We start from the raw sequence: 14,491 nt of genomic DNA, 5'->3' as shown, positions 1-14,491 counted from the left end.
TGCATGGGCAGTTCTTGAACGGCTTCTGGTTGCTCTTCACTCCAAATGCGGCAATTTTGCTTATTTACGAAGCCATTCAACCAGAAATGAGCCTCATCGCTGAACAAAATTTGTCGATAAAAACACATTTCGAACCGAACACTGATTTTGGTAATAAAATTCAATGATTTGCAAGCGTTGCTCGTTAGTAAGTCTATTCATGATGAAATGTCAAAGCATACTGAGCATCTTTCTCTTTGACACCATGTCTGAAATCCCACGTGATCTGTCAAATACTAATGCATGAAAATCCTAACCTCAAAAAAATCACCCGTTATGACCACAAATTTCGGATTATTTTTTTTTTGCACGCTAGGTAGCTCAGGGACAAGATCAAGATTTTTAATGAATGAGGGTTTCTTTTTTTTCTTTTTAACTTTGGAGTTTTCGGCTAGCAAAGCAAACCGATTAACCCCAATTGTTGGGGGCCCGGAGGGCATTGTTTATTAGTTAATTTTTCACTAATTGGTGTGTAATTTTCAACAACCGAATGAAGTAAAGGAATAAGGCAAACAAGTAGTGAGAAATTAAGTTGAAAACACGTGAACTTGAACGCTATAAGCAAGAGCACTGAGAAAAAACGAACCGCTTGGCACAAGTGACAGTCGGAGACTGTTTTGCAGCATTTAAACTCAAACCATTTTTCTCAGCCCAACGCAGAATATTAGACAGATCACTGTCAATGAAATGAAAATGAAATGAAATAACTGAATATCATCAGCATACGCATGCACATTAACATATTTACACACAGAAAACACTTCATTGACAAACATACTAAATAAAAGAGGACCAAGAACTGATCCCTGAGGGGCACCCACATTTATAAATTTGAACTGTGAAGAAGCAATCTCTCCTTTAACTTGCTGAACTCTGCCCACAAAGTAGCTACGTAAAAGCTTAATGGAACTATGAGAGAATGCAAACAGGTTCCTAAGTTACCAGCAGCGTAAGGTATGGTTGACCAAGTCAAATGCCTTAGAAAAATCTAAGAGGCAGAGCAGAGTTAAGGCACCATTATCGAACGGCACTCTAATATCATCTAAAATTTTAACCATAGCCGTAGCACAGCTGTGCTTTGGTCTAAAGCCCGATTGTAGTGGCGAAAGCAAGTTGTTATCTTCAATAAACTTTGAGATCTGCTCAGCTATTAAGGCTTCACATACCTTCGAAAATGCTGGTATGATACTAATAGGTCTGTAATCCGAAGGATCGGATGCAAGGAGTTTCTTTGGAACAGGGAAAATGATCGCTATTTTCCAAGCTGCGGGAAAACAGCCGCTCGAAAACAATTGTTTATGATGTGAGTAAGAGGACTTATAACAAAGGGAAGCACAATTTTACAAATTTTAACGATATTCCATCCGCGTTCGACTTGACAGCCATAATAGATTTCAAAACATCAGACTCACTAACTCCTTAAATTCAAAAGTATCATGAATGGAAGAAGTACTCACAGCAATTTCGTTAAGGTTATAGCTGTTGCAGTGGTTGCTCAAGCCAATAAAAAAATCATTTAAGATATTAGGTTCTATTTTGCACGTCTCATTTCTTTTTTCGCCGTGTATTCGCAAGCCCTTCAAGTTTCGCCATAACTCTTTAGACGGAAGTGAAGGATTCAGTTTATGGCTGTAATACCTTCTTTTTGCCTGCCTAATGGCAGCGGTAGCTTCATTGCGAGCAGTTTTATACATTGCCCACGCGAAATCAGTGTTCGACCTTCTCCATTTGGCATGCAATTTGTTGCGCTTCTTTATAACGAAACTTACTTTTTTGGTATACCATGAACAAGATTTGTTAATTAAATTAAAAGTGCGTTTAGGGACATACCTATCAAATAAAAAAGTCAAATTATCGTTAAGATAGTCAAGTTTCTTGTCAACTGTCTCAGGATACCAACAATCATTCCAACATATAACNGCATGCAATTTGTTGCGCTTCTTTATAACGAAACTTACTTTTTTGGTATACCATGAACAAGATTTGTTAATTAAATTAAAAGTGCGTTTAGGGACATACCATCAAATAAAAAAGTCAAATTATCGTTAAGATAGTCAAGTTTCTTGTCAACTGTCTCAGGATACCAACAATCATTCCAACATATACAAGAACAATCCAAAAATAATGCACTAGTGTCTAAGGAACGAAAGTCACGATACAAGAAAGCACTACCAGCAGCTGAACAATTAAACCCAATATCAACAGTACAAAAGATTAAATCGTAGTCCGATATAAAACACTTTTGGTCAAACTTAAGTATATGGGCTAGGTCAGAAGTAATAAAATAATCTAAAAGACTGGGGCTAGAATTATTGGCATATCTGGTAGGCATGGTATCATTAACAACAATTAGTCCAGCTGTTGAAACATGATCACGCAGCTTATTACTACTAGAGTCGTTGACGAGCAAAAAATCACCACTAATGACATAACACTCATACTCAATAAGAAACACAGATAACTCAGAAAAGAAACGGTCTAAGGGATAACATTTATGTGGATTGTACACACAGAAAATTAAAACTTTGGTTGAACCATCAGAAACCTCTGAAATCAAGTATTCTGTGTCCGAGTAAGCAGATTTAGCGAGGAGCTTAATATTGAGAGATTTCCTACAATAAATTGCCACACCACCCCCTTTTTTTGATTCGATCATTTCGAACAACATTATAGTTGTTGATACAACAATGAAGTTCAGAGGCATTGTCGCTAAACCAAGTTTCTGAAACACACATGATATCTATTGATGATTGCTCAAAAATATGCCTAACATAGTCCATCTTTTCAGAACATAGCCTGCGCGCGTTAAAATGGACTATGTTAAGACCGACCGATTGCTTACATAAAATATCTAGCATGACCTTCAGTGTGCAAACCTCTACCACATATGTGGTAGATCTACCACATATTTTTTAAACACCCAACCACATCTACCACACAAGGCTTAAAATCTACCACATTTTTGGGCAGAACATTTGTTCACAATTTTCACATAACTCTAAAATTTCAACTCAATTCTTATACGAAATATAAAAATTAATCAATAAATTTTAAAAAATGTACACCATAAATTTTGCTTTAAATATATCTGTGCCTTAACTTTTTAATGTTTCAAAAATCCGCACATTTATAATTTGGTCGATTTTTTGCTTAAATCAATCTGTAGGATTTTTCTCAAATTAACGAAATATTTTTTCCTCTCTAATTAGAAAACTAATGTTCTACTTGTTTTTGCATCAATTGCGTTGAGTCTGTACGATCCAATAGCACATGGGTTCCCAAATTTTTTTCACCTCGGCACCCTTGTTTTGCTAAAAAAATTTCGCGGAACCCCTACTCTTCAATTGTCTACGAAATCAAGAAAACACAATGCAAACTTTAGGCTCCTTTAGCTTTAATGTGAGGACTGAAATTGTTTTGATGATTTCATTATTACCCTTAAGTTTATTGGGACCTTTGAAAATTTTAGCCTGAAATCATTTGACGGNCAGAAAAGAAACGGTCTAAGGGATAACATTTATGTGGATTGTACACACAGAAAATTAAAACTTTGGTTGAACCATCAGAAACCTCTGAAATCAAGTATTCTGTGTCCGAGTAAGCAGATTTAGCGAGGAGCTTAATATTGAGAGATTTCCTACAATAAATTGCCACACCACCCCCTTTTTTTGATTCGATCATTTNTCATTCGATGAAGAATAGCGCTATTGTGAATTTCGCCCGGTTAGGTTGTTAAAAATAGTATAANTGAGAGATTTCCTACAATAAATTGCCACACCACCCCCTTTTTTTGATTCGATCATTTCGAACAACATTATAGTTGTTGATACAACAATGAAGTTCAGAGGCATTGTCGCTAAACCAAGTTTCTGAAACACACATGATATCTATTGATGATTGCTCAAAAATATGCCTAACATAGTCCATCTTTTCAGAACATAGCCTGCGCGCGTTAAAATGGACTATGTTAAGACCGACCGATTGCTTACATAAAATATCTAGCATGACCTNTTTGTTTACAAATCGAGCATACTAAATAGTGTGCTTATACATATGTATGTAAATTTGTGCAAATTAAATTGAAATAAAAAAGAAAAAAAATCTCGACGTGCTAGAAAAAACCAGAGATGTATTTTAATTTCGCAGGCCTCTGTTATCTTCGCAGCGTCATTCAATACGGGTTTTAAATTTAGTAGCGGCATCATCCTAGTCGCCAGGTAATACCGAGGGATCATACAGTGACTTCTCGTGGCGTTTTCTGCCTCTTGCTTCATCCTAGACATCGCTCCTTTCGTTTTTCCAACCACCGCAAATATCCGCACATTTGCTCCATTTCAAACCATTGTTCTGTACAAATTTTTCCATAGCTTTAAAAATTTCGTCGCTAGTGGCGTAAGTCTGAAGTACTTCGTTCTTCTTCGATTTGCATTGCGAATGGGTACCTAACTAGCACGAGAAGACTGCCTCTAAAATCGTGTTGATTCCCTCTTTGACAGTGTGATTGTAAAGTTCCAAAGAATAAGTAATATATACCCGTGCGCGAAACTGCTGCGCTCGCTACGAGAACAGCCCAGCCAGCAAAAAATCCGATAATTAATTTGAAAATGCGAAGAAAAGTGGACGAAACGCGGATTGGGTCTACAAAAGTACTGAAAGTGGTTGTGAAAAGGGTACGTTTTCAGCTATTTTTCTGAAAATTTTCGAATTCAAACAAAACGTACTGGGGAACTACGCTTAAGAGTTAAATATCCCTTTGCTGCAAGCTATTTGTGTTGTGTATAGGGTTTGACGAGCCGCTGAAGGTAATTTTAATATAAATCAAAATTTTTTGATTTTCTGGCCGTCATGTTGAAGTTTGATCAAACCGCTTGCGTTGTGTGTAGAAAGTCTAAAGAATTTGCCCGCACCACTAGTATACTCTAGCCACTAGCGGCGCCCAGGCATACGCTCGAGGCACCCCAGGGTAATTTTCGAGTTGTGCCTCTTTTGACGACGGTGTGCAATATGTATACCCAATAGAAATATGAATTGGAAAATCTACCACACCTTATTCAAATCTACCACATTTTTTAGCCGATTCTACCACACTAAAATAAAAAGGGGTTTGCACACTGATGGCCTTATGATTTCCGTCAGCGCAAGATATTTTATTAACAGTCATGTTAAGTAAGTATTTTGCACTGAACTGAAAAAGAAGGAGCCGTAAAAGAGCAAATAAAGTTCTGAACACATTGAAAACGACGAGCTACCGACCACAGCTTCCAATTTGTCATCTTTATTATCTAAGCTCTTTGTCGATGGCGACATGATTTCTTTGAACGCGGCAGCGACATCATGAATTTGTTTGAGTTTGACATAAAAGAAGAGAAAGAACCTTATCTGTCGCCAGAAAAATAGAAATAGATCTAATCTGGCCACAACCACAGCCGTCGCGTAGCCCGGTCGTCGCCAAAATAATTATCTACATAAGAGTACGTGTTAAAATAATTTGACAGCTGTGGTTTGTAGCTCGTCGTTTTCATTGTGTTCGGGCTATAAAGCTACAAATAATCATGACAGGAAAGTGAAATAGAAGCAAAGCACGAAAAAGAATAGGAAACAGAAGAAGAACGAAGAGAAAATAATACAAGCTTAACTCTGATATTATATCTAGACAATAATATACCAAACGCATAAAAAGTTTACGAGTTGTTTGAATTTTTAGGTTGTGCCGACAATTTCATCTATACCTTTCTTATCAAATACTCTTACAGCCATTTCACCATCAATTTTACGTAACATCACATGGCCGCGAATAGAGAAAACAGCTGACAGATGTTTTTGGCGCCTAAGTTGAGCTGCATAGTGCATAATTTCACGATTCGCTTTGGATAGGCTTTCGTGTATGTGTATACTTGCAGTACCATCCATAGCAAAGTCATTCAGCTTAAGAGCTCGCTTTTTTGCTTTGCAGAAGCCGGCTACAGATTTAAAGAGCTGACTGCGCGCATAAGAAGAGAAAAGCTTGACAACAATCGGCGAGGAAGTTTTGTCACGCTGCTGGCTACCATTATGATTCTTAACAGGCACCCGAAAAGCTTCTCTTACTGCGGGGATCTCATTATTTACCGCTTCACAGATTTTAGAAAAGATCTCCACACAGTTCTCCTTAACATCATTAGGTATCCCGTTGATAAGCAAATCAGTAGCGACAGTTTCACTCTCATACCTAGTCAACTCTTTTTTCAGTGCTAGCACCTCCGCTCTTAGCTCAGCGATCTCCTCGCACGTCGATTCAACAGCAGTTNTGAGTTTGACATAAAAGAAGAGGAAGAACCTTATCTGTCGCCAGAAAAATAGAAATAGATCTAATCTGGCCACAACCACAGCCGTCGCGTAGCCCGGTCGTCGCCAAAATAATTATCTACATAAGAGTACGTGTTAAAATAATTTGACAGCTGTGGTTTGTAGCTCGTCGTTTTCATTGTGTTCGGGCTATAAAGCTACAAATAATCATGACAGGAAAGTGAAATAGAAGCAAAGCACGAAAAAGAATAGGAAACAGAAGAAGAACGAAGAGAAAATAATACAAGCTTAACTCTGATATTATATCTAGACAATAATATACCAAACGCATAAAAAGTTTACGAGTTGTTTGAATTTTTAGGTTGTGCCGACAATTTCATCTATACCTTTCTTATCAAATACTCTTACAGCCATTTCACCATCAATTTTACGTAACATCACATGGCCGCGAATAGAGAAAACAGCTGACAGATGTTTTTGGCGCCTAAGTTCGTCGATTCAACAGCAGTTAGCCTGACATCCAAAAATTTCACCGTTTTCTTTATGCTGCACAGCTCCGTTGAAGTCTCATCAAATTTCTGCATCAGTCTCTCTTCGCTGCTCTTTATGCTCCCGCTCAGCTGTTCTATCAAGATCTCCTTCTGTTTGTCTATTTTCGCCTCCAACTGCTGCAGCCAGTGTGCTGTTAGTGGACTGCCAGTATCACGGCATTTACGCTGGAGAGGGATATTTCCCTTCGACGGGGACAACTTTGAGCTTCTTGTTATTTTTTTATCAGACATTATAGATGAATTTTATTTATTTAGATTTAAGCACTTAAAACTAAATTTTGGTATGACACAGGAAATCAGCGGCGTTTTATTGCACGGTGTTGGCTAGCAAACGAATTTATTTCGATTATGTGTAACAGAAAATATGACAAAACCAGCAGCACAATATTAACACGTCTACTCAGTCATAGCGAACAAATTTTTTATACATCAATTATAAAAAACAAAAAAGTCGCCCTAGGCAGGCGTGGANTTATATCTAGACAATAATATACCAAACGCATAAAAAGTTTACGAGTTGTTTGAATTTTTAGGTTGTGCCGACAATTTCATCTATACCTTTCTTATCAAATACTCTTACAGCCATTTCACCATCAATTTTACGTAACATCACATGGCCGCGAATAGAGAAAACAGCTGACAGATGTTTTTGGCGCCTAAGTTCGTCGATTCAACAGCAGTTAGCCTGACATCCAAAAATTTCACCGTTTTCTTTATGCTGCACAGCTCCGTTGAAGTCTCATCAAATTTCTGCATCAGTCTCTCTTCGCTGCTCTTTATGCTCCCGCTCAGCTGTTCTATCAAGATCTCCTTCTGTTTGTCTATTTTCGCCTCCAACTGCTGCAGCCAGTGTGCTGTTAGTGGACTGCCAGTATCACGGCATTTACGCTGGAGAGGGATATTTCCCTTCGACGGGGACAACTTTGAGCTTCTTGTTATTTTTTTATCAGACATTATAGATGAATTTTATTTATTTAGATTTAAGCACTTAAAACTAAATTTTGGTATGACACAGGAAATCAGCGGCGTTTTATTGCACGGTGTTGGCTAGCAAACGAATTTATTTCGATTATGTGTAACAGAAAATATGACAAAACCAGCAGCACAATATTAACACGTCTACTCAGTCATAGCGAACAAATTTTTTATACATCAATTATAAAAAACAAAAAAGTCGCCCTAGGCAGGCGTGGAAAACCTCCGAGTGTATTTCCGCCATGAAAAACAGCTTCTCATAAAAATACAATCGCCGTTCGGAGTCGGCGTAAAACTGGAGGTCGTACCCCAGATATCTGAGGAGAAGCTCGGCCAAACGCTAAAAAATCGAAATTATGCGCATATTTATTCATCAGGGAGCGAAGTTCTTTGAAATCGAAGCTCATCAAAACATACCTAGGATCTACTACATATATCCCAAGAAACATTAAACGCTTTAGCTATCTTATCTATCTAAAACGAGTTTGTTACGCACATTGACTTGTTCAAAACTATCGAAAAATTTGCTCAAGTCAAAGAACGCAAAGTAAGCTTATTTTAATTGATATCTGAAAATTGTTTTTTTTTTACTATTTCTGCAATAAAATAAACCCAGGCTATAAACATATTTATGAAAGGGCACTTCGTGGCGTAGGAATCGAGATCTTTGAAAAATCCTTACTGATGGTAGGTGAGGGGGTCGATTTTTCTTTTTTATTAACAGCTAATAAAAGCTTGCCTTTTCAATTAGTTGTTTTTCAATATTTTTTTCTTTGTTTGGTTTTAAATAAAACTCTTATTAAATATGTTATGTCATTTTATTTTAAAAACAAAATTTTATGTTCGGATTCGATACTTTAGAAATGTCACGATTTTTGTCGACAGAAATCTGGTCACCGTACTTATAATTGACGATAATCTCTAAAATTGTATATAGAAAATGTTTTAATTTAACTCAACACATGCGGTGAGGAATTATACACTAAACATGACGGCAATCTACATACACATGTATGTATGTATGTAAGTATGTACGAGTATTTACATCAAATCAGAGGAAATGTTGACTTTGTTACACAAAAAATCCATCACAGCATGAAGGTTGTTTGCTGAGTTTAGTATGCAAACTACATACAAATAGATTATCAACTAATAATAATAAAAATAATCCACATGACGTACGGACCCATTTCAATTTTTGCGCCGAGTCACAAAAGACAAGAGTTTGTTAAGGGTTGAGATCTAAAACTGTTCAGCTACAGAACTAAATTTATCAGCTGATTTTATGTCTTTATGTTAGTAGTTCATTTATTGAGAGAGGATAGTATCACCTTCTTAATGCTGGAAAGCGGATCTGATGTGTCAAACGTGCTGGAATGAGTGTTAAAATTCTGGCATAAGCAACGGAATGGCTCGTGTAATTCGAAATACAAGTTTCCAAAAATAGGGGACAAAAGTGTCTTGATACACGAGAGGCAACATTAAGGCTAACTTCACCCAGAAGAAGCGGACTTGAAATTGAGCCTGTCAGTAAATTAACCATACAAATTGTACCAAGCATTTCCCTGCGACTGACAACTGTCGGAAGATTAATAAGTTTTAATCGGCTCGTATAAGGCGGAAGGTTATATTGAGAATCCCAACGGAAATTTCGTAAAGCAAAAAGTAGGAAATGTTTTTGAATTGATTCTATCTTGTCTGAGTAAATTTGATACCTTGAACTCCAAACCACCGAACCGTATTCCAGAATCGGTCTAACTAATGTTGTAAACAGGGTTTTAATGATATAAGGGTCGCTAAATTCTTTTGACCATCGTTTCACAAATGCAAGTACACTTTTAGCCTTGTTGACTGTCACATTAATGTGAAAATTAAAATTAAGTTTAGGTTCCATTGTGATACCAAGGTCCACAACATTGTATACCTGTTCCATGTTATGGTTATCTATTGTATAAGAAAGTGACTGGACAGCTCTTCGCGGAAGCACATTACTTAACATGTTTCCAGATTTAGAGGCAACGATTTACATTACACAAGTTAGCCATGCTGTTTAAGTCTGCTTGTAGCAAAGGGTTTTCTTTAATTGATACGTGCGAGGTATGAAGAGATCTAACGTAGAAAATTAGGTTGGTATATAACATCCACATTTATGTTTTCACTAATCGCTTTTGAAATATAGGTTGTAAACTCAAGTAAATTTGTTGAAGTTGATTTGCCTTTGCAAAACCCATGTTGACAGTATGAAATGATAGAGGAGATAGAGTGCATCAACTGATTTGTAATAATTGCTTCAAATAATTTAGGAATTGCACAGAGCTTAGCTATGCCCCGATAGTTATCCACAGAGGATTTGCTACTGCTTTTATGTAGCGGGGTTATGAACGATTCCTTCCATACAGTTGGAAAGATGCCTTCTTTAAGAGACAAATTAAATAAGGCTGTTAACGGCTCATAAAGGTCTTCTATATTGGCGCTGTAACCGCCTAAGCGATTTTGGCCGAGTCCAAATCAGAACGCCAGTCATTTCTCGAAGAACACTGCTTTTGACCAATTTTTTTAAGGTCAAGGGGTAATTGTGGGTGATTTACTTTAGCTTTAAAAACAATTTTGTTTCGCGACAAAATGCTGCTTCTGTCGAAAGCGCTACGATTAATTCGCATACAGTGTTCAAAAAGCACACTGTGCGGCTTGTGAAACGACAAGAGATGTATTTTAAAATGCTGTGCATATTTTTCAGATATGAGTTCAGCGACAAAATCTATTAGAAATGGCAAACTTCATATCAGAAAAATTTTCAATTAGCACGAAATTGTTCCAGAAGCAGAATCACAATGCCAAGAGTGTAATTGAAACTCTTAACCAAACTCAGATCTCTCGACCGACTCGGGGCGGAAGTATTTTTGCGCAGAACTTCTTTCTGCGTAGGCGGCCTTCGGCCGCGATTATGGATTATAACCAGCGTTGCCACACATGGGCTTTTCCTACCAAAACTGGTAGGTTTATTTCCATTTCGTAGCTGGGTAGGCTAGATTGGATTTTGGTAGGTTCCGCGACAATAATAGTTATTTACGACATGAAAAATATATGTATCTGAAAACGTTTTAGCACCCTTGTTTACACGAATATATACCGGAGCGCTCAAAAGTGCTTGTACATAAACTCACTGAATTCCACCATTGTCCCATTTACCAAAAGAAGGGAAGTCAACTTGAGTAGACCCACCTTGGCAGGGACAGAAATTGAGTTCTCAGAAAAGGTGAAATATCTTGGGGTAACTCTGACAAAAGGCTCAATTGGAACTCAAATCTCTCGAATGTTACACAAGGCTACAAGGGAGTCATTGGAGGTTCTCGAGCCATTCCTGGATGATACCGAGTTATCCTCTTACAAACCCGACAATGTTAGAATCCTGAAAGGGACTGCTGTGTGTGTCTGATTGTCAAAGGGTCCCAAGTATGGTAACCCGATGGATCGAAATTGGACGAAGGGAGCACTGCGGAAGACGCACTTGTACCAAGATTCCAGGAAAGTCTGCTAGTGGATAAATACCCAACCATTTTCCAGCCGGAAGTCTTCGCAATCGAATCGACAAATAGGGCCAGAATAAATGTTATGTCGAATATACAGGCAGCCTAAAAGGCCTTAGACCTTTTAAAACAGCATCAAGGCTTGTGGACAACTGTAAAACTCTTTTGGACCACCTGTGAGCCTACAATAGCGTAACGATGTGGTGGGTTCCGGGACATAAAGGGTTTGAAGGCAACGAAGGGGCTAACTGTTTCGCAAAGCATGCAGCCTAAATGCTCTTGCATGGTGCCGAGCCTTTTGTGGACTGGTGGAGGAAACTCCACGTATCACGAATAGCAGACTGTCACCTTGGGGGACGATTGTTTTCTCCATACAAAATTTGAAACATGGTACCCTCCAAAGTGCTTGCCTTCTTAAATATGCTAAGGTGGGGGCGATTGCAATTACGGTTTATCACAATAGCTCTTCTTAGGTCGTAGGTTGAGTATTAACGAAGTAATAACAATATTAGTAATAATATATATGTATGTGTATAAGTCTGTACAGTAAAATGAATTGTTATACGCAGTTAATTAATTTTTATTGCAATAGTTCTGATTTTGTTGTACTAAATATTATGTTATCTATATTTTAAATTTATAAACTTGGCATTGAAAAAGGTATTAAAAACCCAAAAAAATTTTTAGTGGGGTTGGTTAATTTTGGTAGGAACTTTGTCCGTGGCAACACTGATTATAACCTTTACTAAGTAGAATTCTCCTTTATGTGTTGCCGGAAAAGAGGGGCGGAAGTATTTATGCGCAGAACTTCTTTATGCGTAGGCGGCCTTCGCCGTAGGGATTATAACCGTTACTAGGTAGAATTCTCCTTTCTGTGTTGCCTAGGGTGGTTCTTAAATGTAGTAAGCAAATTTTTACATCGGATTTCCTAAGCCACAACCCCTTCGTCGATGCTGCTATAGTCGAAGATATCACATATAAATTTTGGCCACGATTGGAGTCGGTTAAGGCGTGGCTCAAAATTCAGATTACCCTATGAAGACGTTTTAACCGACTCCAATCGGGACCAACATTTTTATGTGATATCTTCGACCTTACTAGTATCGATTTTGGGTGTTAAATGAAAAAAATATTTTTAATTTTTTGAGTCTCCATGGAGCATCTGGCTTTGGACCCCATTGCCACACGCCTTAACCGACTCCAATCGGGACCAAAATTTATATTCGATATCTTCGACAACGGTAATATCGATTTTGAGTATGAGTTGGCAAACAAATTAATTTGAATTTTTTGAGATTTGTATGTGATATCTGTGACCGTGGATTGAGGAGTGAGACTGAAAAAATCGTTAATTTGCTCTTAGAGATTATAACCCTTGCTAAGTAGAGTTCTCTTTTCTGCGTTGCTGGAAACGAGTGGCGGAAGTATTTTTGCGAAGAACTCCTTCTTGTGTAGGCGGCCTTCGACACCTTATAAGAAGTGACATAACGGCAAGTAAAAAAATTTGCCATCTGTCACTGTATAAGGAGTGACATAAGTCCAAATTTTAAAATTGGGGCTATCCCACCTGGGGCTATGTCATGGTACTTCTGTGCTATATGCGCATAGTCGAAAAAATCTCCCCTACAAATTGACCCGCCCGAATATACCTGAATTTTCCAGCGGAAAGTCTACCGAAAAAAAAACCATAGATCTAATTTTTTTATGGGACAATTTGGCTATTTCTTTATAATATATACACGTTATTTAAGCATTAAATTTTTTACGAAAAATGGTCTATTTAGGTGGCGCCAGGGTCGAGATATTTTGAAAAACCACATTTATGGTCTGATTTGTTTCAAATTTAGCATATTTAGTTGAAGCGTAGTAAGACATAGATTTGCAAAAAATACAACCGCTAGTGGCGCTGATGTCAAAATAAAATGAATATTCGACATCAAATGCATGTTTGCTTCACGTTAAAAATTCTTTCAAAAACAATTGTTGCATTCCCTAACTCGCAAGAAGTTGCAGAATTTACAGGAATTTACCAGAAAGCGTTCCCGTACTCGGTACTCTGGATTATTTTGGTTTTTGACAATTTTACAGGTTTTAGGCCAGAAAAGTTGGGGAACGCAACTAATATTAACAAAATGTTTTCAATTGACGCTAGGTAACGTTACGTCAGATAGTTCGGCTGATTAAACAAAAAAAGGTAAGGTTTTTACATTAACCTTAAATATTTTAAACATTACTACACAAAAATTTAAACAAGCAATCTTGCCCAATTCGCAGAGTTTTCAATTTTATAACTAAAGTCAAAATCCACTTCTGTTTTTTGTAACATCACGCCAGCGCATATGTTTATTAACATCTTTAAATCTCTACTACCAATGTTTGTTACTTTTTTACTGAATAAAGGGTCATTTAATTACTACTATGTAAATACATATATGTATCTAGAAAAAACGTTTAAAAACTTGATTTTTTAACTTTTTTTTAACATTTTACAAATGTCACGAAACGCCAGATTGGAAATGCCCATATTTATTTTCTTAATTTAAAAATTTCTAAAGGCAATTTTCTAATTTACTTAAATAGCCTTTTCATTCGTTTTAAGTGATTATCATTGCAAGTATAAGGGCCAGTTTTTTAGTGGCAGTTCAAACTTAAATTACGTAAACCGCGTTCAAATTGGAGAGCTGGCTGACACTTGACTGGCTAATCTTAGTTTTAACCAGCCAGCTGGAGCAAAGTCAAAAAAGGCATTTATTTTTTAATTTTGTTATATACATACACACATATGTCGGCCGCTGTGCTGTAGTGGTAAGCAGTTCGCGCTTCCACTCCGCAGCACCAGGGTTCAAACCCTGGTCAAAGCAACATCGCAAAAATATAGAAAACAAGTAAGAAAGTCTAAGTTCGGGCGGAGCCGAACATTAAATACCCGGCGCAAGTATTAAATATATGTTTTCCACCTTTCCGAAAGCTACCGCTACATGATAAGCCGGGGTGTATACATTTTAAGTAAATTAGCGTCCTTAAATTTCGAAATATTGAAATTTCAAGCATATCTGAAATTTACCGTTATATGAAAAGCGGCCTCAATTTTAGTCCGATTTCAACAATTTTCAA

This window comes from Rhagoletis zephyria, unplaced genomic scaffold, assembly GCF_001687245.7.
Source record: "Rhagoletis zephyria isolate East Lansing unplaced genomic scaffold, Rhagoletis_zephyria_1.1 Rzeph_scaffold_01306, whole genome shotgun sequence".
NCBI lineage: Eukaryota > Metazoa > Arthropoda > Insecta > Diptera > Tephritidae > Rhagoletis > Rhagoletis zephyria.
This window is presented reverse-complemented; position numbering follows the sequence as displayed.